At 46.7% G+C, this 22,074-nt stretch overlaps 1 protein-coding gene across 1 annotated transcript in view; it reads right to left on the bottom strand.

Moving 5' to 3' along the window:
• The window catches only part of si:dkey-10o6.2 (uncharacterized protein LOC100124608 homolog), an 84,100-nt gene that overhangs the window by 7,330 nt on the left and 54,696 nt on the right, over window positions 1-22,074 (bottom strand). The gene's annotated exons all lie outside the window — the stretch shown is intronic.

The following is a 22,074-nucleotide window of genomic DNA, read 5'->3' as shown; positions in this document are numbered from 1 at the left end:
CATTGAAGGACATATCCTGATCAAAAATGACTCCAAGATTTCTCACAGTATTACTGGAGGTCAGGGTAATGCCATCCAGAGTAAGGATCTGGTTAGACACCATGTTTCTAAGATTTGTGGGGCCAAGTACAATAACTTCAGTTTTATCTGATTTTAAAAGCAGGAAATTAGAGGTCATCCATGTCTTTATGTCTGTAAGACAATCCTGCAGTTTAGCTAATTGGTGTGTGTCCTCTGGCTTCATGGATAGATAAAGCTGAGTATCATCTGCGTAATAATGAAAATTTAAGCAATGCTGTCTAATAATACTGCCTAAGGGAAGCATGTATAAAGTGAATAAAATTGGTCCTAGCACAGAACCTTGTGGAACTCCATAATTAACCTTAGTCTGTGAAGAAGATTCCCCATTTACATGAACAAATTGTAATCTATTAGATAAATATGATTCAAACCACCGCAGCGCAGTGCCTTTAATACCTATGGCATGCTCTAATCTCTGTAATAAAATTTTATGGTCAACAGTATCAAAAGCAGCACTGAGGTCTAACAGAACAAGCACAGAGATGAGTCCACTGTCTGAGGCCATAAGAAGATCATTTGTAACCTTCACTAATGCTGTTTCTGTACTATGATGAATTCTAAACCCTGACTGAAACTCTTCAAATAGACCATTCCTCTGCAGATGGTCAGTTAGCTGTTTTACAACTACCCTTTCAAGAATTTGTGAGAGAAAAGGAAGGTTGGAGATTGGCCTATAATTAGCTAAGATAGCTGGGTCAAGTGATGGCTTTTTAAGTAATGGATTAATTACTGCCACCTTAAAAGCCTGTGGTACATATCCAACTAATAAAGACAGATTGATCATATTTAAGATCAAAGCATTAATTAATGGTAGGGCTTCCTTGTGCAGCCTGGTAGGAATGGGGTCTAATAGACATGTTGATGGTTTGGAGGAACTAACTAATGAAAATAACTCAGACAGGACAATCAGAGAGAAAGAGTCTAACCAAATACGGGCATCACTGAAAACAGCCAAAGAGAATGATATGTCTTTGGAATGGTTATGAGTAATTTCTTCTCTAATAGTTAAAATTTTATTAGCAAAGAAGGTCATGAAGTCATTACTAGTTAAAGTTAAATGAATACTCGGCTCAATAGAGCTCTGACTCTTTGTCAGCCTGGCTACAGTGCTGAAAAGAAACCTGGGGTTGTTCTTATTTTCTTCAATATGATGAGTAGTAAGATGTCCTAGCTTTACGGAGGGCTTTTTTTATAGAGCAACAGACTCTTTTTCCAGGCTAAGTGAAGATCTTCTAAATTAGTGAGACGCCATTTCCTCTCCAACTTACGGGTTATCTGCTTGTGGACGATAGATAACAAAATAAAACTGGTTTTTGGGACTTCCAATTTGGATGGACAAGACTAAGAGACAAGCTTTCAAATGAATTAAAGCTCTGTGTTGTGTGGGCCACTGAAGAGGAGGTACTGCTGGCCCACCACCACCAGAGGGCGCCCTGCCTGGAGTGCGGGCTCCAGGCACCAGAGGGCGCTGCCGCCTCACAGGAGCAGCCAGGGTGACAGCTGTCACCCATCACCTGAGACAGCTGACAGCAATCATCAGAGGGGTATATCAGCAGGACGGCATCTCCACCTCATTGCCGAGATATCGTCTCTACCGAGGAGGTAACATATCCAGCCGACTATATCAACCTTGAATACTTTTTGCCTTTATACAGAGAGAGAGAAGAGCAGCAGGAGACAGTGTTGGATAAGTACTCACACTCCTGCACTTCAGTGTTTACTTGACGAGAGGGGGAGGTGGTGTTACCACCGTCCGTGTTGCTGGGTGCAGCGCACCCACCTCTGAACTGTTTTGTTCCTCGCCAGCAGTACCAGATCCGACAAGCGGAGGCAGTGGTCACCTGGGAGTTCGGGACTTGGCGGCTCCAGTATTCCGGGGTTCGGTGGCGGTGGAAATCGAGTGGTTCCGGTTCGACTTGGACAGACGTCTCCTACCTTCGAGCCTGCCCACACGACACCATTGGAATTCGGCTTGTTCCCGAAATTGTAATCTGTTGTGTTTGTTGTGCGAGTTTCACAACAGTAAGCTTGTTATTTGACTTACTCCATTGTCCGTTCATTTGCGCCCCCTGTTGTGGGTCCGTGTTCCTACACTTTCACAACAGGATATCTCGGCCAGCGTCATGGATCCCGAGGGGCGTCAACCGGCTGTTGAACGGCCAATGGAAGAACAGGGCGCACAGGCGTCCGCAGGAGGGGTGATCGGTGAGTTGCAGCGGATCCTCACCGCTTTCACGACTCGGTTGGATTTGATGACCGAGCAGAACGTCCTCCTGAACCGCAGGGTGGAGGCTCTCGCCGCGCAGGTGGAAGCGCGCCCTCCGGCCGCCGCTGCGGCTCTCCCTCCCGTCGACCCTGTGCGTAACAGTGACGTTCCACTGGTCGTTCAACGACCCCTCCCACCTTCCCCTGAAGCATACATAAGCCCCCCAGAGCCGTACGGAGGCTGTGTGGAGATGTGCGCGGATTTCCTTATGCAGTGTTCGCTCGTCTTCGCACAGCGTCCCGTCATGTACGCGACCGACGCTAGCAAAGTAGCTTATGTGATAAATCTGCTTCGTGGTGAGGCACGCGCTTGGGCTACAGCGCTCTGGGAGCAAAATTCACGGCTCCTTCAGACATATGATGGGTTTGTGAGGGAGTTCAGAACAGTGTTCGATCACCCAAATAGAGGAGAGACCGCTTCAGCCGTGCTGCTGTCAATGAGACAGGGGCGCCGGAGCGCAGCTGCCTATGCAGTCGACTTCCGCATCGCGGCTGCGAGGTCCAGCTGGAATAGCACTGCCCTCCGCGCCGCCTTTGTAAACGGACTGTCGTTGGTCCTCAAGGAGCACCTGGTGGCTAAGGACGAACCGCGGGATTTAGATGGGCTCATCGATCTTGTCATACGATTAGACAATCGGTTAGAAGAGCGCCGTCGGGAACGAGACGAAGGGCGTGGCCAGGCACGCGTCGTCCCTCTCCCTTCTGGTTCCGACCGCGTTCCGCCCTCCCCACGCTCCACGGCCCCTGCGCTCCCTTGCGGTTAGAGCCCCCCCCGCTGACGAAGCTATGGACACGAGTAGGGCAACATTTAGGGCACCGGTTACACAAAGGCTGGCCCACGGGGCGTGTTTTGTTTGTGGCTCGATTGAGCATCAATTAAGAGACTGCCCCGAGCGGTTAAACACCAACGCCCGCCCCTAGAAACTGGGCTAGGGGTGGGCCGAGACATTCACGTGGGACACACCCACATTGCCACACGACTCCCAGTTACCATCCTGTATGAGGATTTAACCCTGAAGGCCCCAGCACTGGTGGACACGGGCTCAGAAGGGAATTTGCTAGACAGCAAATGGGCCAGGGAGATAGGGTTCCCTCTGGTGGCGCTTACCTCGCCTGTGCAGGTATGGGCGCTAGATGGCTCCCTACTCCCTCCAATCACTCACAAGACACCACCAGTAACTCTGGTGGTGTCGGGGAATCACCGGGAGGAGATCGAGTTTTTTGTGACTCCGGCCACCTCCCGTGTGATTTTAGGGTTCCCTTGGATGTTGAAACACAATCCCCAGATCGATTGGCCGTCCGGGGTAGTGGTTCAGTGGAGCGAGACCTGCCATCGGGTATGTTTAGGTTCCTCGGTTCCTCCCGGTTCCCAGGCCAAGGAGGAGGTCAGAGCCCTGCCCAATCTAGGGACGGTTCCGGTGCAGTACCATGACCTTGCGGAGGTGTTTAGCAAGGATCTGGCGCTCACCCTTCCCCCGCACCGCCCGTATGATTGTGCCATTGATTTGGTTCCAGGTGTTGAGTTCCCGTCCAGTAGGCTGTACAACCTGTACGACCTGAACGCGAATCAATGGAGACCTACATCCGGGACTCTTTGGCTGCCGGGTTGATCCGGAATTCCACCTCCCCGATGGGTGCGGGTTTCTTTTTTGTGGGGAAAAAGGATGGCGGATTACGTCCATGCATCGATTACAGGGGGCTGAACGAAATCACGGTTCGTAACCGATACCCCTTACCCTTGTTGGATTCGGTGTTCACGCCCCTGCATGGAGCTAAGATATTCACCAAGCTTGATCTTAGGAATGCGTATCACCTGGTTCGGATCCGAAGGGAGACGAGTGGAAGACGGCATTTAACACCCCGTTAGGTCATTTTGAGTACCTGGTCATGCCGTTCGGTCTGACAAACGCTCCCGCGACGTGCCAAGCATTGGTTAATGATGTCTTGCGGGACTTCCTGCACCGATTGTCTTCGTATATCTTGACGACATACTCATCTTTTCTCCGGATCCTGAGACCCATGTTCGACATGTACGTCAGGTCCTGCAGCGGTTATTGGAGAACCGGCTGTTTGTTAAGGCGAGAAGTATGAGTTTCACCGCACCTCTTTGTCCTTTCCTGGGGTTCATCATCTCCCCCAACTCCGTCGCTCCTGATCCGGCCAAGGTTGCGGCGGTGAGAGACTGGCCCCAACCCACAAGCCGTAGGAAGCTGCAACAGTTCCTCGGCTTTGCTAATTGTCTACACGAGGTTCATTAAGGGCTACAGGTCAGGTAGTAGCCCCCTGGACAGCCCTGACCTCAACAAAAGTCCCCTTCACCTGGTGCGGATCGTTGCAATGCCGTGTTCAAGGAGTTGAAACGGCGCTTCTCGTCTGCACCCGTTCTGGTGCAGCCCGATCACTAGTCGCCAGTTAGTGGTTGAAGTGGACGCCTCGGACTCAGGGATAGGAGCTGTGCGTCCCAGAGCAGGAAGACCGATAAGGTCCTTCATCCGTGTGCCTATTTTCCCGCAGGTTGACCCCGGCCGAACGGAACTATGACGTCGGCAATCGAGAGCTCCTTGCGGTGAAAGAGGCTCTTGAAGAGTGCAGACATCTGTTGGAGGGAACGTCTGTGCCATTCATGGTTTTCACTGACCACCGGAACCTGGAGTATATCAGGACCGCCAAGCGGCTGAATCCCAGGCAAGCCCGCTGGTCACTGTTCTTCGGCCGTTTTGACTTCCGCATCACCTACCGGCCCGGGACCAAGAACCAGAGATCGGATGCCTTGTCCCGGGTACACGAAGACGAAGTCAAAACGGAGTTGTCGGATCCACCGGAACCCATCATCCCGGAGTCCACTATCGTGGCCACCCTCACCTGGGACGTAGAGAGAACCGTCCGGGAGGCCCTGGCACGAAGCCCAGACCCCGGGACTGGACCGAAGAACAGACTTTACGTCCCACCAGAAGCTAGGGCTGCAGTCCTGGACTTCTGTCACGGCTCTAAGCTCTCCTGTCATCCAGGGGTGCGAAGAACCGTGGCAGTTGTCCGGGCAGCGCTTCTGGTGGGCGTCCCTGGAGGCCCGACGTCCGGATTATATCCAGGCCTGTACCACCTGCGCCAGGGGCAAGGCCGACCATCGCAAGGCTCCGGGACTGCTACAAGCCGCTGCCCGTGCCTCATCGCCCCTGGTCCCACATCGGCCTGGATTTTTGTCACGGGCCTCCCGCCGTCCCAGGAAACACCGTCATCCTCACGATAGTGGACCGATTCTCCAAGGCGGCCCACTTCGTGGCCCTCCCGAAGCTCCCAACAGCCCAGGAGACGGCAGACCTCCTGGTCCACCACTCGTCCGGCTGCATGGGATTCCATCAGACATCGTCTCCGATCGCGGTCCCCAGTTCTCCTCGCATGTCTGGAGGAGCTTCTGCCGGGAACTGGGGGACACGGTCAGTCTTTCGTCCGGATACCACCCCCAAACCAACGGGCAAGCAGAGCGGGCCCAATCAAGAGATGGAGCAGACCCTGCGATGCGTGACAGCCGCGCACACCGGCGGCCTGGAGTACCCATCTGGCCTGGATCGAGTACGCCCACACAGCCAGTGTCGTCAGCCACCGGCCCTCTCCCCCTTTGAGGTGTGTTTGGGATATCAGCCCCCCGTGTTTCCGGTGGTGAGGGAGAGGTCGGTGTGCCCTCGGTCCAGGCCCACCTACGGAAGTGCCGTCGGGTGTGGCGTGCCGCCCGCTCTGCTTTGCTGAAGGCCCGGATGAGGACAAAGGCCCATGCAGACCGTCGGCGAACCCCGGCCTCTACGTATCGTCCCGGGCAGGAAGTGTGGTTGTCCACCAAGGACATCCCACTACAAGTGGCCTCCCCGAAATTGCAAGATAGATACATAGGTCCTTTCAAGATCCTCAAGGTCATCAATCCCGCCGCAGTGAGGCTTCAGCTTCCGGCCTCACTGCGGATCCATCCAGTGTTCCACGTGTCAAAGATCAAGCCCCATCACACCTCGCCCCTATGTACACCCGGTCCGGCACCACCTCCTGCCCGGATCATCGATGGCGAGCCGGCTTGGACTGTGCGCCGGCTTTTGGATGTCCGACGGATGGGCCGGGGCTTTCAATATCTGGTGGACTGGAGGGGTACGGTCCCGAAGAACGCTCCTGGGTGAAGAGGAGCTTCATCCTGGACCCGGCCTTCCTGGCCGACTTCTACCGCCGCCACCCGGACAAGCCCGGTCGAGCGCCAGGAGGCGCCCGTTGAGGGGGGGGGGTCCTGTTGTGCGGGCTCCAGGTACCAGAGGGCGCTGCCGCCTCACAGGAGCAGCCAGGGTGACAGCTGTCACCCATCACCTGAGACAGCTGACAGTAATCATCAGAGGGGTATATCAGCAGGACGGCATCTCCACCTCATTGCCGAGATATCGTCTCTACCGAGGAGGTAACGTATCCAGCCAACTATATCAACCTTGAATACTTTTTGCCTTTATACAGAGAGAGAGAAGAGCAGCAGGAGACAGTGTTGGATAAGTACTCACACTCCTGCACTTCAGTATTTACTTGACGAGAGGGGGAGGTGGTGTTACCACCGTCCGTGTTGCTGGGTGCAGCGCACCCACCTCTGACTGTTTTTGTTCCTCGCCAGCAGTACCAGATCCGACAAGCGGAGGCAGTGGTCACCTGGGAGTTCGGGACTTGGCGGCTCCAGTATTCCCAGGGTTCGGTGGCGGTGGAAATCGAGTGGTTCCGGTTCGACTTGGACAGACATCTCCTACCTTCGAGCCTGCCCACACGACACCATTGGAATTCGGCTTGTTCCCGAAATTGTAATCTGTTGTGTTTGTTGTGCGAGTTTCACAACAGTAAAGCTTTGTTATTTGACTTACTCCATTGTCCGTTCATTTGCGCCCCCTGTTGTGGGTCCGTGTTCCTACACTTTCACAACACTCTGTCTGGGTTTTTGATTAATTAATAAGCTGGAATGGAAGATTGCTGCTAATCCTCCGCCCCGGCCCGTGCTACGAGCATTCTGACAGTTAGTGTGACTCGGGGGTGTTGACTCATTTAAACCAACATATTCATCCTGCTGTAACCAGGTTTCTGTAAGGCAGAATAAATCAATATGTTGATCAATTATTATATCATTTACCAACAGGGACTTAGAAGAGAGAGACCTAATGTTTAATAGACCACATTTAACTGTTTTAGTCTGTGGTGCAGTTGAAGGTGCTATATTATTTTTTCTTTTTGAATTTTGATGCTTAAATAGATTTTTGCTGGTTATTGGTGGTCTGGGAGCAGGCACCGTCTCTACGGGGATGGGGTAATGAGGGGATGGCAGGGGGAGAGAAGCTGCAGAGAGGTGTGTAAGACTACAACTCTGCTTCCTGGTCCCAACCCTGGATAGTCACGGTTTGGAGGGTTTAATAAAATTGGCCAGATTTCTAGAAATGAGGGCCCAGAGAAAACTACAGAGTCCGACATTGTTTTTGCAAAGCATTGTGGCTTGGCATTGTCTTGCTGAAATTAGCAGGGACATCCCTGAAAAAGACGATGCTTGGATGGCGGCATGTGTTGCTCCAAAACCTGGATGTACCTTTCATTGATGGTGCCATCACAGATGTGTAAGTTGCCCATGCCATGGGCACTAACCCCCATCACAGATGCTGGCTTTTGAACTTTCCGTTGGTAACAAATCTGGATGGTCTTTTCCTCTTTGTCTGGAGGACATGAAATCCCTGATTTCCAAAAACAATTTGAAATGTGGACTCATCAGACCACAGCACACTTTTCCACTTTCTGTCTGTCCATTCAAATGAGTTCTGGCCCAGAGAAGATGGCTGCGCTTCTGGATGTTGTTGATGTATGGCTTTCGCTTTGCATGGCAGAGTTTTAATTTGCACTTGTAGACTTAGCGACGGAACTGTGTTAACTGCAATGGTTTTCTGAAGTTGTTTCCGAAGCCCATGTGGTAAGATCCTTTAGGTGAGAGCGAACCACCAGTGACTGGTGGTTCGCTTTCACTGCGGTATTGTATCACTTCCTGTTCCGGAGCACAGCTGTGTTTTTCTGTATCTGTTAGCTGTTTAATCTGCGCAGTTAGATTGATCTAGTTATCTAGATTACGATTTGTTTCCCAGTGTAATCTTCACGTGCCTTAACTAAAGCACTCCTTCTGCTGAATCACCTCTAAATTATTTACACCATTATTCACTTTGCGGGTTTTAGGATCCGCTAGCTTAGCACAGCTACTAGCTCTTAGCCGATTAGCATGGCGACTTCTCATGTCTCTCCCGCACTTTTCTGCTCTGGGTGTGAAATGTTTAGTTATTCCTCGGCCTCCTTTAGCAGTAACGGTACTTGTAATAAGTGTAGCTTATTCATAGCTTTGGAGGCCAGGCTGGGCGAATTGGAGACTCGGCTCCGCACCGTGGAAAGTTCTACAGCTAGCCAGGCCCCTGTAGTCGTGCGGACCAAGGTAGCTTAGGCCGCCGTTAGTTCCCCTCTTCGCAGATCCCGAGCAGGCCGGGAAAGCAGGTGACTGTGAGGAGGAGCGTAGTTCTAAACAGAAGCCCCGTGTACACCGCCAACCCGTTCACATTTCTAACCGTTTTTCCCCACTCGACGACACACCCGCCAAGGATCAAACTCTGGTTATTGGCGACTCTGTTTTGAGAAATGTGAAGTTAGCGACACCAGCAACCATAGTCAATTGTCTTCCGGGGGCCAGAGCAGGCGACATTGAAGGAAATTTGAAACTGCTGGCTAAGGCTAAGCATAAATTTGGTAAGATTGTAATTCACGTCGGCAGTAATGACACCCGGTTACGCCAATCGGAGGTCATTAAAATTAACATTAAATCGGTGTGTAACTTTGCAAAAACAATGTCGGACTCTATAGTTTTCTCTGGGCCCCTCCCCAATCGGACCGGGAGTGACATGTTTAGCCGCATGTTCTCCTTGAATTGCTGGCTGTCTGAGTGGTGTCCAAAAAATGAGGTGGGCTTCATAGATAATTGGCAAAGCTTCTGGGGAAAACCTGGTCTTGTTAGGAGAGACGGCATCCATCCCACTTTGGATGGAGCAGCTCTCATTTCTAGAAATCTGGCCAATTTTCTTAAATCCTCCAAACTGTGACTATCCAGGGATGGGACCAGAAAGCAGAGTTGTAGTCTTACACACCTCTCTGCAGCTTCTCTCCCCCTGCCATCCCCTCATTACCCCATCCCCGTAGAGACGGTGTCTGCTCCCAGACCACCAATAACCAGCAAAAATCTATATAAGCATAAAAATTCAAAAAGAAAAAATAATATAGCACCTTCAACTGCACCACAGACTAAAACAGTTAAATGTGGTCTATTAAACATTAGGTCTCTCTCTTCTAAGTCCCTGTTGGTAAATGATATAATAATTGATCAACATATTGATTTATTCTGCCTTACAGAAACCTGGTTACAGCAGGATGAATATGTTAGTTTAAATGAGTCAACACCCCCGAGTCACACTAACTGTCAGAATGCTCGTAGCACGGGCCGGGGCAGAGGATTAGCAGCAATCTTCCATTCCAGCTTATTAATTAATCAAAAACCCAGACAGAGCTTTAATTCATTTGAAAGCTTGACTCTTCGTCTTGTCCATCCAAATTGGAAGTCCCAAAAACCAGTTTTATTTGTTATTATCTATCGTCCACCTGGTCGTTACTGTGAGTTTCTCTGTGAATTTTCAGACCTTTTGTCTGACTTAGTGCTTAGCTCAGATAAGATAATTATAGTGGGTGATTTTAACATCCACACAGATGCTGAGAATGACAGCCTCAACACTGCATTTAATCTATTATTAGACTCTATTGGCTTTGCTCAAAATGTAAATGAGTCCACCTACCACTTTAATCATATCTTAGATCTTGTACTGACTTATGGTATGGAAATAGAAGACTTAACAGTATTCCCTGAAAACTCCCTTCTGTCTGATCATTTCTTAATAACATTTACATTTACTCTGATGGACTACCCAGCAGTGGGGAATAAGTTTCATTACACTAGAAGTCTTTCAGAAAGCGCTGTAACTAGGTTTAAGGATATGATTCCTTGTTTATGTTCTCTAATGCCATATACCAACACAGTGCAGAGTAGCTACCTAAACTCTGTAAGTGAGATAGAGTATCTCGTCAATAGTTTTACATCCTCATTGAAGACAACTTTGGATGCTGTAGCTCCTCTGAAAAAGAGAGCTTTAAATCAGAAGTGCCTGACTCCGTGGTATAACTCACAAACTCGTAGCTTAAAGCAGATAAACCGTAAGTTGGAGAGGAAATGGCGTCTCACTAATTTAGAAGATCTTCACTTAGCCTGGAAAAAGAGTCTGTTGCTCTATAAAAAAGCCCTCCGTAAAGCTAGGACATCTTTCTACTCATCACTAATTGAAGAAAATAAGAACAACCCCAGGTTTCTTTTCAGCACTGTAGCCAGGCTGACAAAGAGTCAGAGCTCTATTGAGCTGAGTATTCCATTGACTTTAACTAGTAATGACTTCATGACTTTCTTTGCTAACAAAATTTTAACTATTAGAGAAAAAATTACTCATAACCATCCCAAAGACGTATCGTTATCTTTGGCTGCTTTCAGTGATGCCGGTATTTGGTTAGACTCTTTCTCTCCGATTGTTCTGTCTGAGTTATTTTCATTAGTTACTTCATCCAAACCATCAACATGTTTATTAGACCCCATTCCTACCAGGCTGCTCAAGGAAGCCCTACCATTATTTAATGCTTCGATCTTAAATATGATCAATCTATCTTTGTTAGTTGGCTATGTACCACAGGCTTTTAAGGTGGCAGTAATTAAACCATTACTTAAAAAGCCATCACTTGACCCAGCTATCTTAGCTAATTATAGGCCAATCTCCAACCTTCCTTTTCTCTCATAAATTCTTGAAAGGGTAGTTGTAAAACAGCTAACTGATCATCTGCAGAGGAATGGTCTATTTGAAGAGTTTCAGTCAGGTTTTAGAATTCATCATAGTACAGAAACAGCATTAGTGAAGGTTACAAATGATCTTCTTATGGCCTCGGACAGTGGACTCATCTCTGTGCTTGTTCTGTTAGACCTCAGTGCTGCTTTTGATACTGTTGACCATAAAATTTTATTACAGAGATTAGAGCATGCCATAGGTATTAAAGGCACTGCGCTGCGGTGGTTTGAATCATATTTGTCTAATAGATTACAATTTGATCATGTAAATGGGGAATCTTCTTCACAGACTAAAGTTAATTATGGAGTTCCACAAGGTTCTGTGCTAGGACCAATTTTATTCACTTTATACATGCTTCCCTTAGGCAGTATTATTAGACGGTATTGCTTAAATTTTCATTGTTACGCAGATGATACCCAGCTTTATCTATCCATGAAGCCAGAGGACACACACCAATTAGCTAAACTGCAGGATTGTCTTACAGGCATAAAGACATGGATGACCTCTAATTTCCTGCTTTTAAACTCAGATAAACTGAAGTTATTGTACTTGGCCCCACAAATCTTAGAAACATGGTGTCTAACCAGATCCTTACTCTGGATGGCATTACCCTGACCTCTAGTAATACTGTGAGAAATCTTGGAGTCATTTTTGATCAGGATATGTCATTCAAAGCGCATATTAAACAAATATACTCAACAAAAATATAAACGCAACACTTTTGGTTTTGCTCCCATTTTGTATGAGATGAACTCAAAGATCTAAAACTTTTTCCACATACACAATATCACCATTTCCCTCAAATATTGTTCACAAACCAGTCGAAAGCTGTGATAGTGAGCACTTCTCCTTTGCTGAGATAATCCATCCCACCTCACAGGTGTGCCATATCAAGATGCTGATTAGACACCATGATTAGTGCACAGGTGTGCCTTAGACTGTCCACAATAAAAGGCCACTCTGAAAGGTGCAGTTTTGTTTTATTGGGGGGGATACCAGTCAGTATCTGGTGTGACCATCATTTGCCTCATGCAGTGCAACACATCTCCTTCGCATCATCCGTGAAGAGAACACCTCTCCAACGTGCCAAACGGCAGCGAATGTGAGCATTTGCCTACTCAAGTCGGTTACGACGACGAACTGGAGTCAGGTCGAGACCCCGATGAGGACGACGAGCATGCAGATGAGCTTCCCTGAGACGGTTTCTGACAGTTTGTGCAGAAATTCTTTGGTTATGCAAACCGATTGTTTCAGCAGCTGTCCGAGTGGCTGGTCTCAGATGATCTTGGAGGTGAACATGCTGGATGTGGAGGTCCTGGGCTGGTGTGGTTACACATGGTCTGCGGTTGTGAGGCTGGTTGGATGTACTGCCAAATTCTCTGAAACGCCTTTGGAGATGGCTTATGGTAGAGAAATGAACATTCAATACACGAGCAACAGCTCTGGTTGACATTCCTGCTGTCAGCATGCCAATTGCACGCTCCCTCAAATCTTGCGACATCTGTGGCATTGTGCTGTGTGATAAAACTGCACCTTTCAGAGTGGCCTTTTATTGTGGACAGTCTAAGGCACACCTGTGCACTAATCATGGTGTCTAATCAGGATCTTGATATGGCACACCTGTGAGGTGGGATGGATTATCTCAGCAAAGGAGAAGTGCTCACTATCACAGATTTATACTGGTTTGTGAACAATATTTGAGAGAAATGGTGATATTGCAGGGGCGTAGGTTTGCATATGGACCATAGGGACAAGTCACAACCAGTATTTTGGGATGGCAAAATAGTCCCTACCAATATTTAGAATTTTTTTTATATAACAAAATCATTCACTATTTTTTTGCGAACTCGATACTATAATTTTAGTCGTCACGTTTTGTGTTTTCGACGTGCCAGAGTGACAGGGTTACCATGTTGCAATTTCATTAGCTCACGTTCTTCTCACATGGACGTAAACAAAGCGCATCTCGTGGCAGGCAGTGCTTCATTTGTAAAGTGGGAGGTCCCGGAGCGCAGAGGATGGGTGGCTCCGGTGCAGTGTTGCCAGATGTACGATAATTATCGTATTTGTACGATAGTTTTGCCCTCTGTACGATGTATGATCAATAAATGTACGATCAATAAATGTACGATCAATAATGGGAAAAAAATCCAATATGTACGATAATTTGAGTTGGTTGCCCAAACACGCATCTCTCTCTGACACCCAAGAATCATTTTGCAGGTGTTGCACTCAGGCGGCATCAAATGCTGGCTTTGGGCGACCGGGACAAAGTCATTTGAAAGCCCGCCCCCTCTCCATACAAAGTAATGAGTTCCCATCCAATCTTTACCGTGACAGGAAGATTCCCCAACCAACATCTTTTTTTTTTTCTAAACTTTATTTCAACAAATGCAATAACAAACGAACAAAACACAAGAGCAAAGAGATATACAAGAAGAATAAAAAAAGTTAAAGTTCCTTATGGAGGTGTCAACATTTTTTCTGTGTTCAACAAAATCTGCACAAAGTGGCCATGGCATCGGATGACGACAGCGACCTCGAGGTTGAATTCGACTCTTTCTAGTCTGGTAATTAACACGTTTGTGTCCCTTCACAGAAAAAAAATCTTTCTAGTCTGGTAGTGCATTTGCTTGTGCATTTGCGTTCTTTTTTGTGCCATAGTTTCCCCATTACTATAATTACTGTTTAAAAATGTGACATAAAATTCTTTGTAATTAAAAAAAAAAAAACGCTAAAATAGCTACGTGGTATGCGTTTTGTTTGTGTACGATAATTTCTCCCAAAATACGATAATTTTGAGGTTTTTGGTACGATAGTTTCATATTTCATATCTGGCAACACTGCTCCGGTGCAGAAAAACAAGAAGGCGGGGGCTTGCGAACAATGCTGTGCGCCACACTTAAACTGCACAACCCACACAAACACGCACGCACACCTTCACAAATGACACTAACATCCTGCCTTTTCCTCAAAAATTACTACATTTATGTTTGCTGTCTGTCTCTCTACTTTTCTGTCACTTTTGCGTTCTTTTTCATACTTTTCCCTCGTTTCAAAAGTCACCGAACGCACTTTACCATAATATATGCAACATATAGCATACTGTTGGATAGCACGGGTTCTTGGTTTGCTGTCAGTGTTGAAATTTTTCAGCGTGAGGGCTTACATGAGAACTTACGGTAATGAGAATCAGCGGCGCACTAGTGTGAAACTTCCATGTTTTTCCTCTGCGTTATGACATCACAGGCTTACGTTTACCGTAATACACCATATATATCATTGTAAAGCCCTTTTTTTGTTGGCATATTAGGTTGCCAGATACCTACAACTGCATTATTGATGAAGAGAATAGATTATACATCTTGGTTGCAAAAACTTTTTTTTTTTTTTTTAGCTCCACAAGTATTTTTTTTGTTGTCTTGTTCTCTCAGGTGTAGGCCTATAGAATAGATTCGTGATTTTGGGTGCAATTTTGTTATTTAAGCTATTTGTTTGTCTGCCTACACACTTAATAATGTAAATAAAGTGTTAAATTATTCAGAATTATGTTGTCATATGTTATGTATTATGCTGTACTTGTGCGTCTAATGGTATGAGTGGGTTAGGGGGTGGTGGTGGTGGGCAGGGGGGCGGGGGGGTGGTATTGTCCCTATCAAAGCTGAGACCAAACCTATGCCCTTGTGATATTGTGTATGTGGAAAAAGTTTTAGATCTTTGAGTTCATCTCATACAAAATGGGAGCAAAACCAAAAGTGTTGCGTTTATATTTTTGTTGAGTATATGTAGGACTGCTTTTTTGCATTTACGCAATATCTCTAAAATTATAAAGGTCTTGTCTCAGAGTGATGCTGAAAAACTAATTCATGCATTTATTTCCTCTAGGCTGGACTATTGTAATTCATTATTATCAGGTTGTCCTAAAAGTTCCCTAAAAAGCCTTCATTTAATTCAAAATGCTGCAGCTAGAGTACTAACGGGACTAGAAGAGAGAGCATATCTCACCCATATTGGCCTCTCTTCAGTGGCTTCCTGTTAATTCTAGAATAGAATTTAAAATTCTTCTTCTTACTTATAAGGTTTTGAATAATCAGGTCCTATCTTATCTTAGGGACCTCGTAGTACCATATCACCCCAATAGAGCGCTTCGCTCTCAGACTGCAGGCTTACTTGTAGTTCCTAGGGTTTGTAAGAGTAGAATGGGAAGCAGAGCCTTCAGCTTTCAGGCTCCTCTCCTGTGGAACCAGCTCCCAATTCAGATCAGGGAGACAGACACTCTCTCTACTTTTAAGATTAGGCTTAAAACTTTCCTTTTTGCTAAAGCTTATAGTTAGGGCTGGATCAGGTGACCCTGAACCATCCCTTAGTTATGCTGCTATAGACGTAGACTGCTGGGGGGTTCCCATGATGCACTGTTTCTTTCTCTTTTTGCTCTGTATGCACCACTCTGCATTTAATCATTAATGATCGAGCTCTGCTCCCCTCCACAGCATGTCTTTTTCCTGGTTCTCTCCCTCAGCCCCAACCAGTCCCAGCAGAAGACTGTCCCTCCCTGAGCCTGGTTCTGCTGGAGGTTTCTTCCTGTTAAAAGGGAGTTTTTCCTTCCCACTGTCGCCAAGTGCTTGCTCACAGGGGGTCGTTTTGACCGTTGGGGTTTTACATAATTATTGTATGGCCTTGCCTTACAATATAAAGCGCCTTGGGGCAACTGTTTGTTGTGATTTGGCGCTATATAAAAAAAAAAAAATTGATTGATTGATTGATCCTTTACACAATGATGTTGGTTTTTAATGCAGTGCTGCCTGAGGGATTGAATGTCACTGGCATTCAGTGTTGGTTTTCGGCCTTGCAGCTTACGTGTAGAAAGTTCTCCAGATTCTCTGTATCTTCTGATTATATTATGGACCGTAGATGATGGAATCCCTAAATTCTGTGCAGTTGAACAGTTGTGAAACTGTTGGACTATTTTTTCATGCAGTTGTTCACAAAGTGGTGATCCTTGCCCCATCTTTGCTTGTGAACAACTGAACTTTTTGGGGATGCTCCTTTTATACCCAATCATGACACCTGTTTCCAATTATCCTGTTCACCTGTGGAATGTTCCAAACAGGTGTTCTTTGAGCATTCATCAATTTTACCAGTCTTTTGTTGCCCCTGTCCCAACTTTTTCAAAATGTGTTGCAGGCATCCATTTCAGAATGAGCAAATATTTGCACAAAAACAAAAAAAAGTCTATCAGTGTGAACCTTAAATATCTTGTTCTTTTGGTGTATTCAAATGAATATAGGTTGAAGAGGATTTGCAAATCATTGCATTCTGTTTTTATTTACAACGTCCCAACTTCATTGGAATTGGGGTTGTCATATAATGAGAAATATAATGACTATAAACCTCAACCAAATTATTGTGGGGAGTGGTGGGAGGCTCTTCTGTAAGTAAGTGTTAAAGCTGTCAAGTGGGGTGGTTATTATGTTCTGGTGGTGAGTTGCTTAGAGTTTTGTTAACTGCACTCTCTTGTCGGGTGGTTGGGATTTGGGTGTGTCTTGTTCCCCTTGTTTGCCACATCCTCTTCCTGTTTGTTCCTCATTTTACCTAATCAGATTATTTTAGCTCCCTGTTCACACCCACACCTCCCCAGTTTGTTTTTCCTTTATCTCATCGTTCCAGCCTTTTGTTCCTAGCTCTTGACCTCGCCTTTTTTTGCTTAGCCATGTTTTGAACCTTTGCCTGTTTTTGACCTTGCTTTTGTCTCATGATTCAACGCTTCAAAGAGAGTCTTGCATTTGTGTCCAACCTTTTTGGGTCCAGGTCCACGCCAAAAGCTTCTGATTCAAATTCAAAATTCAAATTCAAATTTATTAATTTATATAGTGCCAATTCACAATGAAATTATCTCACACAACATAAAAAAAACTGAATTAAGAATTTAAAACACAATAAAAAGACGACCATAAAAGAAAACACATCATCAGAATCAGAATCAGAATCAGAAGAAGTTTATTGCCATTGCCAATGAACAGGATTCACAGACTAGGAATTTGCTTCGATATAAAGGTGCAACATTAAACAGAGAGCAATATAAAATGCTAAGATAAAATATACAATATGTGCCAAATAAGACAAAATATAAGATAAAAAATGACATATGAAATATGAAAGGCTGTGTGCAACAGAAAAACAGAAAGAAAGAGGAACAGAAAAAAACTGCAGTGGGAGGAGTGCAATTAAAACCAAAGTACATTGTCTAAAGTGACCCGTGATAAAATGATAAAGTGACAGAGTTAAGGTTAAGGTGACTGAGTTATGAAGTGTTCATGAGTCTAACGGCAGAGGGGAAGAAACTGTTCTTATGGCGGGAGGTTGTGGTCCGGATGGACCGTAGTCTCCTGCCCGAGGGGAGTGGTTTGAATAGACTGTGTGCAGGGTGAGAAGGGTCAGCTGTGATCCGACCTGCTCGGCCCAGAGTCCTGGAGACGTGCAGGTCGTGGAGAGATGGAAGGCTACAGCCGATCACCTTCTCAGCAGAGGCCACAATGCACTGCAGTCTGTGTCTGTCCCTGGCTGTGGCCCTGGCGTACCACACCGTGATGGAGGAGCAGAGGATGGACTCGATGATGGCCGTGTAGAACTGCACCATCAGCTGGACAGGCAGCTTGGCCTTTTTCAGCTGCCGCAGGAAGTACATCCTCTGCTGGGTCTTCTTGATGAGGGAGCTGATGGTTGACTCCCACTTGAGGTCCTGGGTGATGGTCCACCTCACTCCTGTAGGCAGGCTCATCCCCATCCGAAATGAGTCCGATGAGGGTGGTGTCATCCGCAAACTTGATGAGCTTTACGGAGTCGTGGCTGGAGGTGCAGCAGTTAGTGTACAGGGAGAAGAGCAGAGGGGAAAGGACACAGCCCTGTGGAGATCCTGTGCTGAGAGCCCGAGTGTTCGAGACATTCTTTCCCAGCCTCACATGCTGACTCCGGTCCGTCAGGAAGTCTGTGATCCACCTGCAGGTGGAGTCGGGCACGTGGAGCAGAGAAAGCTTGTCCTGGAGCAAAGCCGGAAGGATGGTGTTGAATGCAGAGCTGAAGTCCACAAACAGGATCCTAGCGTAGGTTCCTGGGGAGTCCAGGTGCTCCAGGATGGAGTGCAGGGCCAGGTTTATGGCATCGTCTACAGACCTGTTGGCTCTGTAGGCAAACTGCAGGGAGTCCAGGAGGGGGTCGGTGATGGACTTCAGGTGAGATAAAACCAGGCGTTCGAAGGTCTTCATGACTACAGACGTGAGAGCCACAGGCCTGTAGTCATTAAGTCTAGTGATGTGTGGTTTCTTGGGGACTGGAACTATAATGGAGGACTTGAAGCAGACCGGAACATGGTATGACTCCAGGGAGGTGTTGAAGATCACCGTGAAGACTGGGGCCAACTCATCAGCACAGTGTCTCAGGGTGGCAGGAGAGACACAGTCTGGGCCCGGGGCTTTACGTGGATTCAGCCTTTTGAAGTGTCTTCTCACGTCCTCCTCTTGGATGGAGAGGGCAGCGGTGAGAGGGGGGAGGTCCATAGTGTTTCAATATCCAGTTGTGTGGGGGGTGGGGAGGTGTGAGTCCTTGTCTTCAAAGCATGAATAGAAGATGTTCAGGTCGTTGGCCAGCTTCAGGTCGTCAATAGAACGAGGTGCTTTGGGCTTGTAGTTGGTGATCTCTTTCAACCCCCTCCACACAGAGGCTGAGTCGTTGGCAGAGAACCTTTGCTGCAGACGTGAACTGTACATGGATTTAGCCTTTGCCACCTCCTTGCTAAATCTGTACTTTGCACCTCTATAGCTGTCTCTGTCTCCTTCTCTGAAAGCCACCTCTTTCTGATGACGGAGCTGCTGGAGTTTAGGTGTGAACCAGGGCTTGTCATTGTTATATCACACCCTGGTGCGCTGTGGGATGATGTTGTCTTCACAAAAATGAATATATGATGTCACAGTGTCCATGTAGTCATCTAGACTGTCTGTTGAAGCCTCAAACATATCCCAATCCGTAGTGCCCAAGCACGCGCGTAGCTCCTCCACAGCTTCAGTGCTCCACACTTTAGATGTCCTCACAACAGGTTTAGAGAGTTTTAGTCTCTGTCTGTATGCCGGGATCAAGTGGACCATCACGTGATCTGAGTGTCCCAAAGCTGCACAGGCCACCGCGCGGTACACACCACTCACTGTCGTGTAACAATGATCTAACGTGCTCCCTTCTCTGGTCGGGCATTTAACAAACTGTATTTTGGTAATTCCTGACTGAGATTCCCTTTGTTAAAATCACCGAGAATTATAACAAGAGAGTCCGGAAAGTCTCTCTGCACGCTCATAATCTGATCCGCGAGCGCGCGCTCGGCCTCGTGCACGTCCGCGCTCGGTGGAATATACACAGAGCAAAGTATGAAAGAGTTAAACTCATGTGGAGAGTAGAACGGTCTGCAGTTTATGAGGAGATATTCCAGAGAGGGACAGCAGTGTTGGGAGATCACAGTCACATCAGAGCACCAGGCGTTGCTGATATAGAAGCAGAGTCCTCCACCTCTTGTTTTTCCACCAGAGAGTGCTCGGTCTCTGTCTGCGCGGAGGAGTTGGAATCCCTCTATTTGGAGCGCGCAGTCCGGTGTCTGTGCATTTAACCATGTCTCCGTGAAGCACAGTACACAAGATGAGGAGAAATCTCTATTCTTCTTCATCAGCAGTGCCAGCTCATCCATCTTGTTGTGGAGTGAGCGGATGTTGGAGAGAAATATCCCAGGTAGGGGCGTGCGCGTGCCCCTTTGTCTGAGGTGCATGAGAGCTCCAGCTCGTTTTCCTCGCCGGCGTCTCACTCTTTTGGCCAAAAAGTGAACCAGTTCAGCTGCAGGCACTAAAAAAACTGGTGTAATGTCCGTGGGTGTTGATGATCTGAAGTTTAGAAGCTCCTTGCGGGTGTAGGAGCACGATGACACTCGATTTACGCACAAAAACAGACAAAACAGGGAGCACCAGAATACCAGGGCGCCTTCACGTGGCGCCATCTTGGATAGGTTATCATATCATAACACTAATGATAAAACAGGGAAAACAAATGAGTCTTTAAACGTGACTTAAAAGTCTCCACAGTATTCGACTGCCGAATGTGTGCCGGGAGATCATTCCACAGAGCTGGGGCACGGTAGGAGAAAGCTCTGTGACCGGCAGACTTTTTATTCACCCTGGGAACACATAGAAGTACTGCACCCTGAGAACGCAGGACCCGAGCTGGTACATAGGGCCTTACCAGGTCAGCCAGACAGGGAGGTGCAAGTCCATGAACAGTTTTATAAACTAATAACAGTATTTTAAAATCCGATCTTGCAGCGACTGGAAGCCAGTGCAGGGATGCCAAAACGGGCGTAATGTGGTCAAACTTTCTGCTTTGTGTCAAAAGTCTGGCAGCAGCATTTTGAACCAGTTGAAGACCCCTAATCCTGGACTGTGGTAAGCCAGAAAATAGAGCATTACAATAGTCCAGTCTAGAAGAGACAAATGCATGAATCAAAGTCTCAGCATCAGCAATAGACAGGATGGGATGAATTTTCGCTATATTTCGCAAATCTGGAGATCAAAGGACAACGTAGGATCAAAAATAACTCCAAGGTTCCTCACTTTATCTGTATGATGTATAACACACAAACCTAAGCTAAGCACTAGCTGATCAAATTGATGCCAGTACCTCGCTGGACCAAGAACCATAACTTCAGTCTTATCAGAATTTAAAAGTAGGAAGTTACTAGACATCCAACTTCTTACTGATGCAAAGCAATCTTCCAAAGATTTTATGTGAATGAGATTACCAGCAGTTATTGGCATGTACAGTTGAGTGTCATCAGCATAGCAATGAAAGGTAATCCCAAAGTGCCGCAGTATATTCCCAAGGGGTGCTACATAAAGGGAAAAAAGCAGGGGGCCTAAAACGGATCCCTACAGAACCCCAAACTTCATGTCCCTACGATCAGAGGAGGTGCCATTACACAATACACAGTAAGAACGACTGGACAGATATGACGTCAGTCATGCAAGAGCAGTTCCAGTAATCCCAAAGTGATTCTCCAGCCTATTGAGTAAAATATGATGATCCACAGTATCAAACGCAGCACTAAGATCCAGCTGCATCAAGACTGTAGTGGTATCTGAGTCCATTGCTCGCAAAAAGTCATTCACTACTTTAGTAAATGCTGTCTCTATGGAGTGATATTTTCTAAAAGCAGACTGTGGCTCAAAAAGATTATTCTCAGTAAGGTAGTCCATGAGCTGCCGCAAAACCACTTTTTCCAGGATTTTAGAACAAAATGATAGATTTGATATCGGTCTATAATTTTTCAATACACTAGGGTCGAGACTGGATTTCTTAAGTAATGGTTTAATCACTGCAGTCTTGAAACATTTAGGAACAGTTCCAGAAGTTAATGAGAGATTTATAATTTCCAGCACAGTTGGCCCAAGAGTGGGTCACAGGTCCTTAAACAGTTTTGTTGGTATAGGATCAAATAAACAGGTTGTGCTTTTAGTAGCCACCACGGGCTTCATCAGTGCGCCTAGTGAGATACCATCAAAATCTGTAAATCTGGGTAACACCTCAGTGGGCGCATCCACTTCCATAGCAGTATGCGGTGGTTGGACCAAAGCCTGCTGAGATATGCTCAACCTAATATCCTCAATTTTCTTCTTGAAATAGTCCAAGAAGTCCTGTGCTGAAAAGGGAGAGTGAATAACAGGTTGCAGTCCATGAATGAGAAATG

Source organism: Thalassophryne amazonica, chromosome 8 (genome assembly GCF_902500255.1).
Source record: "Thalassophryne amazonica chromosome 8, fThaAma1.1, whole genome shotgun sequence".
Classification (NCBI taxonomy): domain Eukaryota; kingdom Metazoa; phylum Chordata; class Actinopteri; order Batrachoidiformes; family Batrachoididae; genus Thalassophryne; species Thalassophryne amazonica.
Note: the sequence above shows the minus strand (reverse complement) of the source record. Positions and strands in the feature narration are given on the sequence as shown.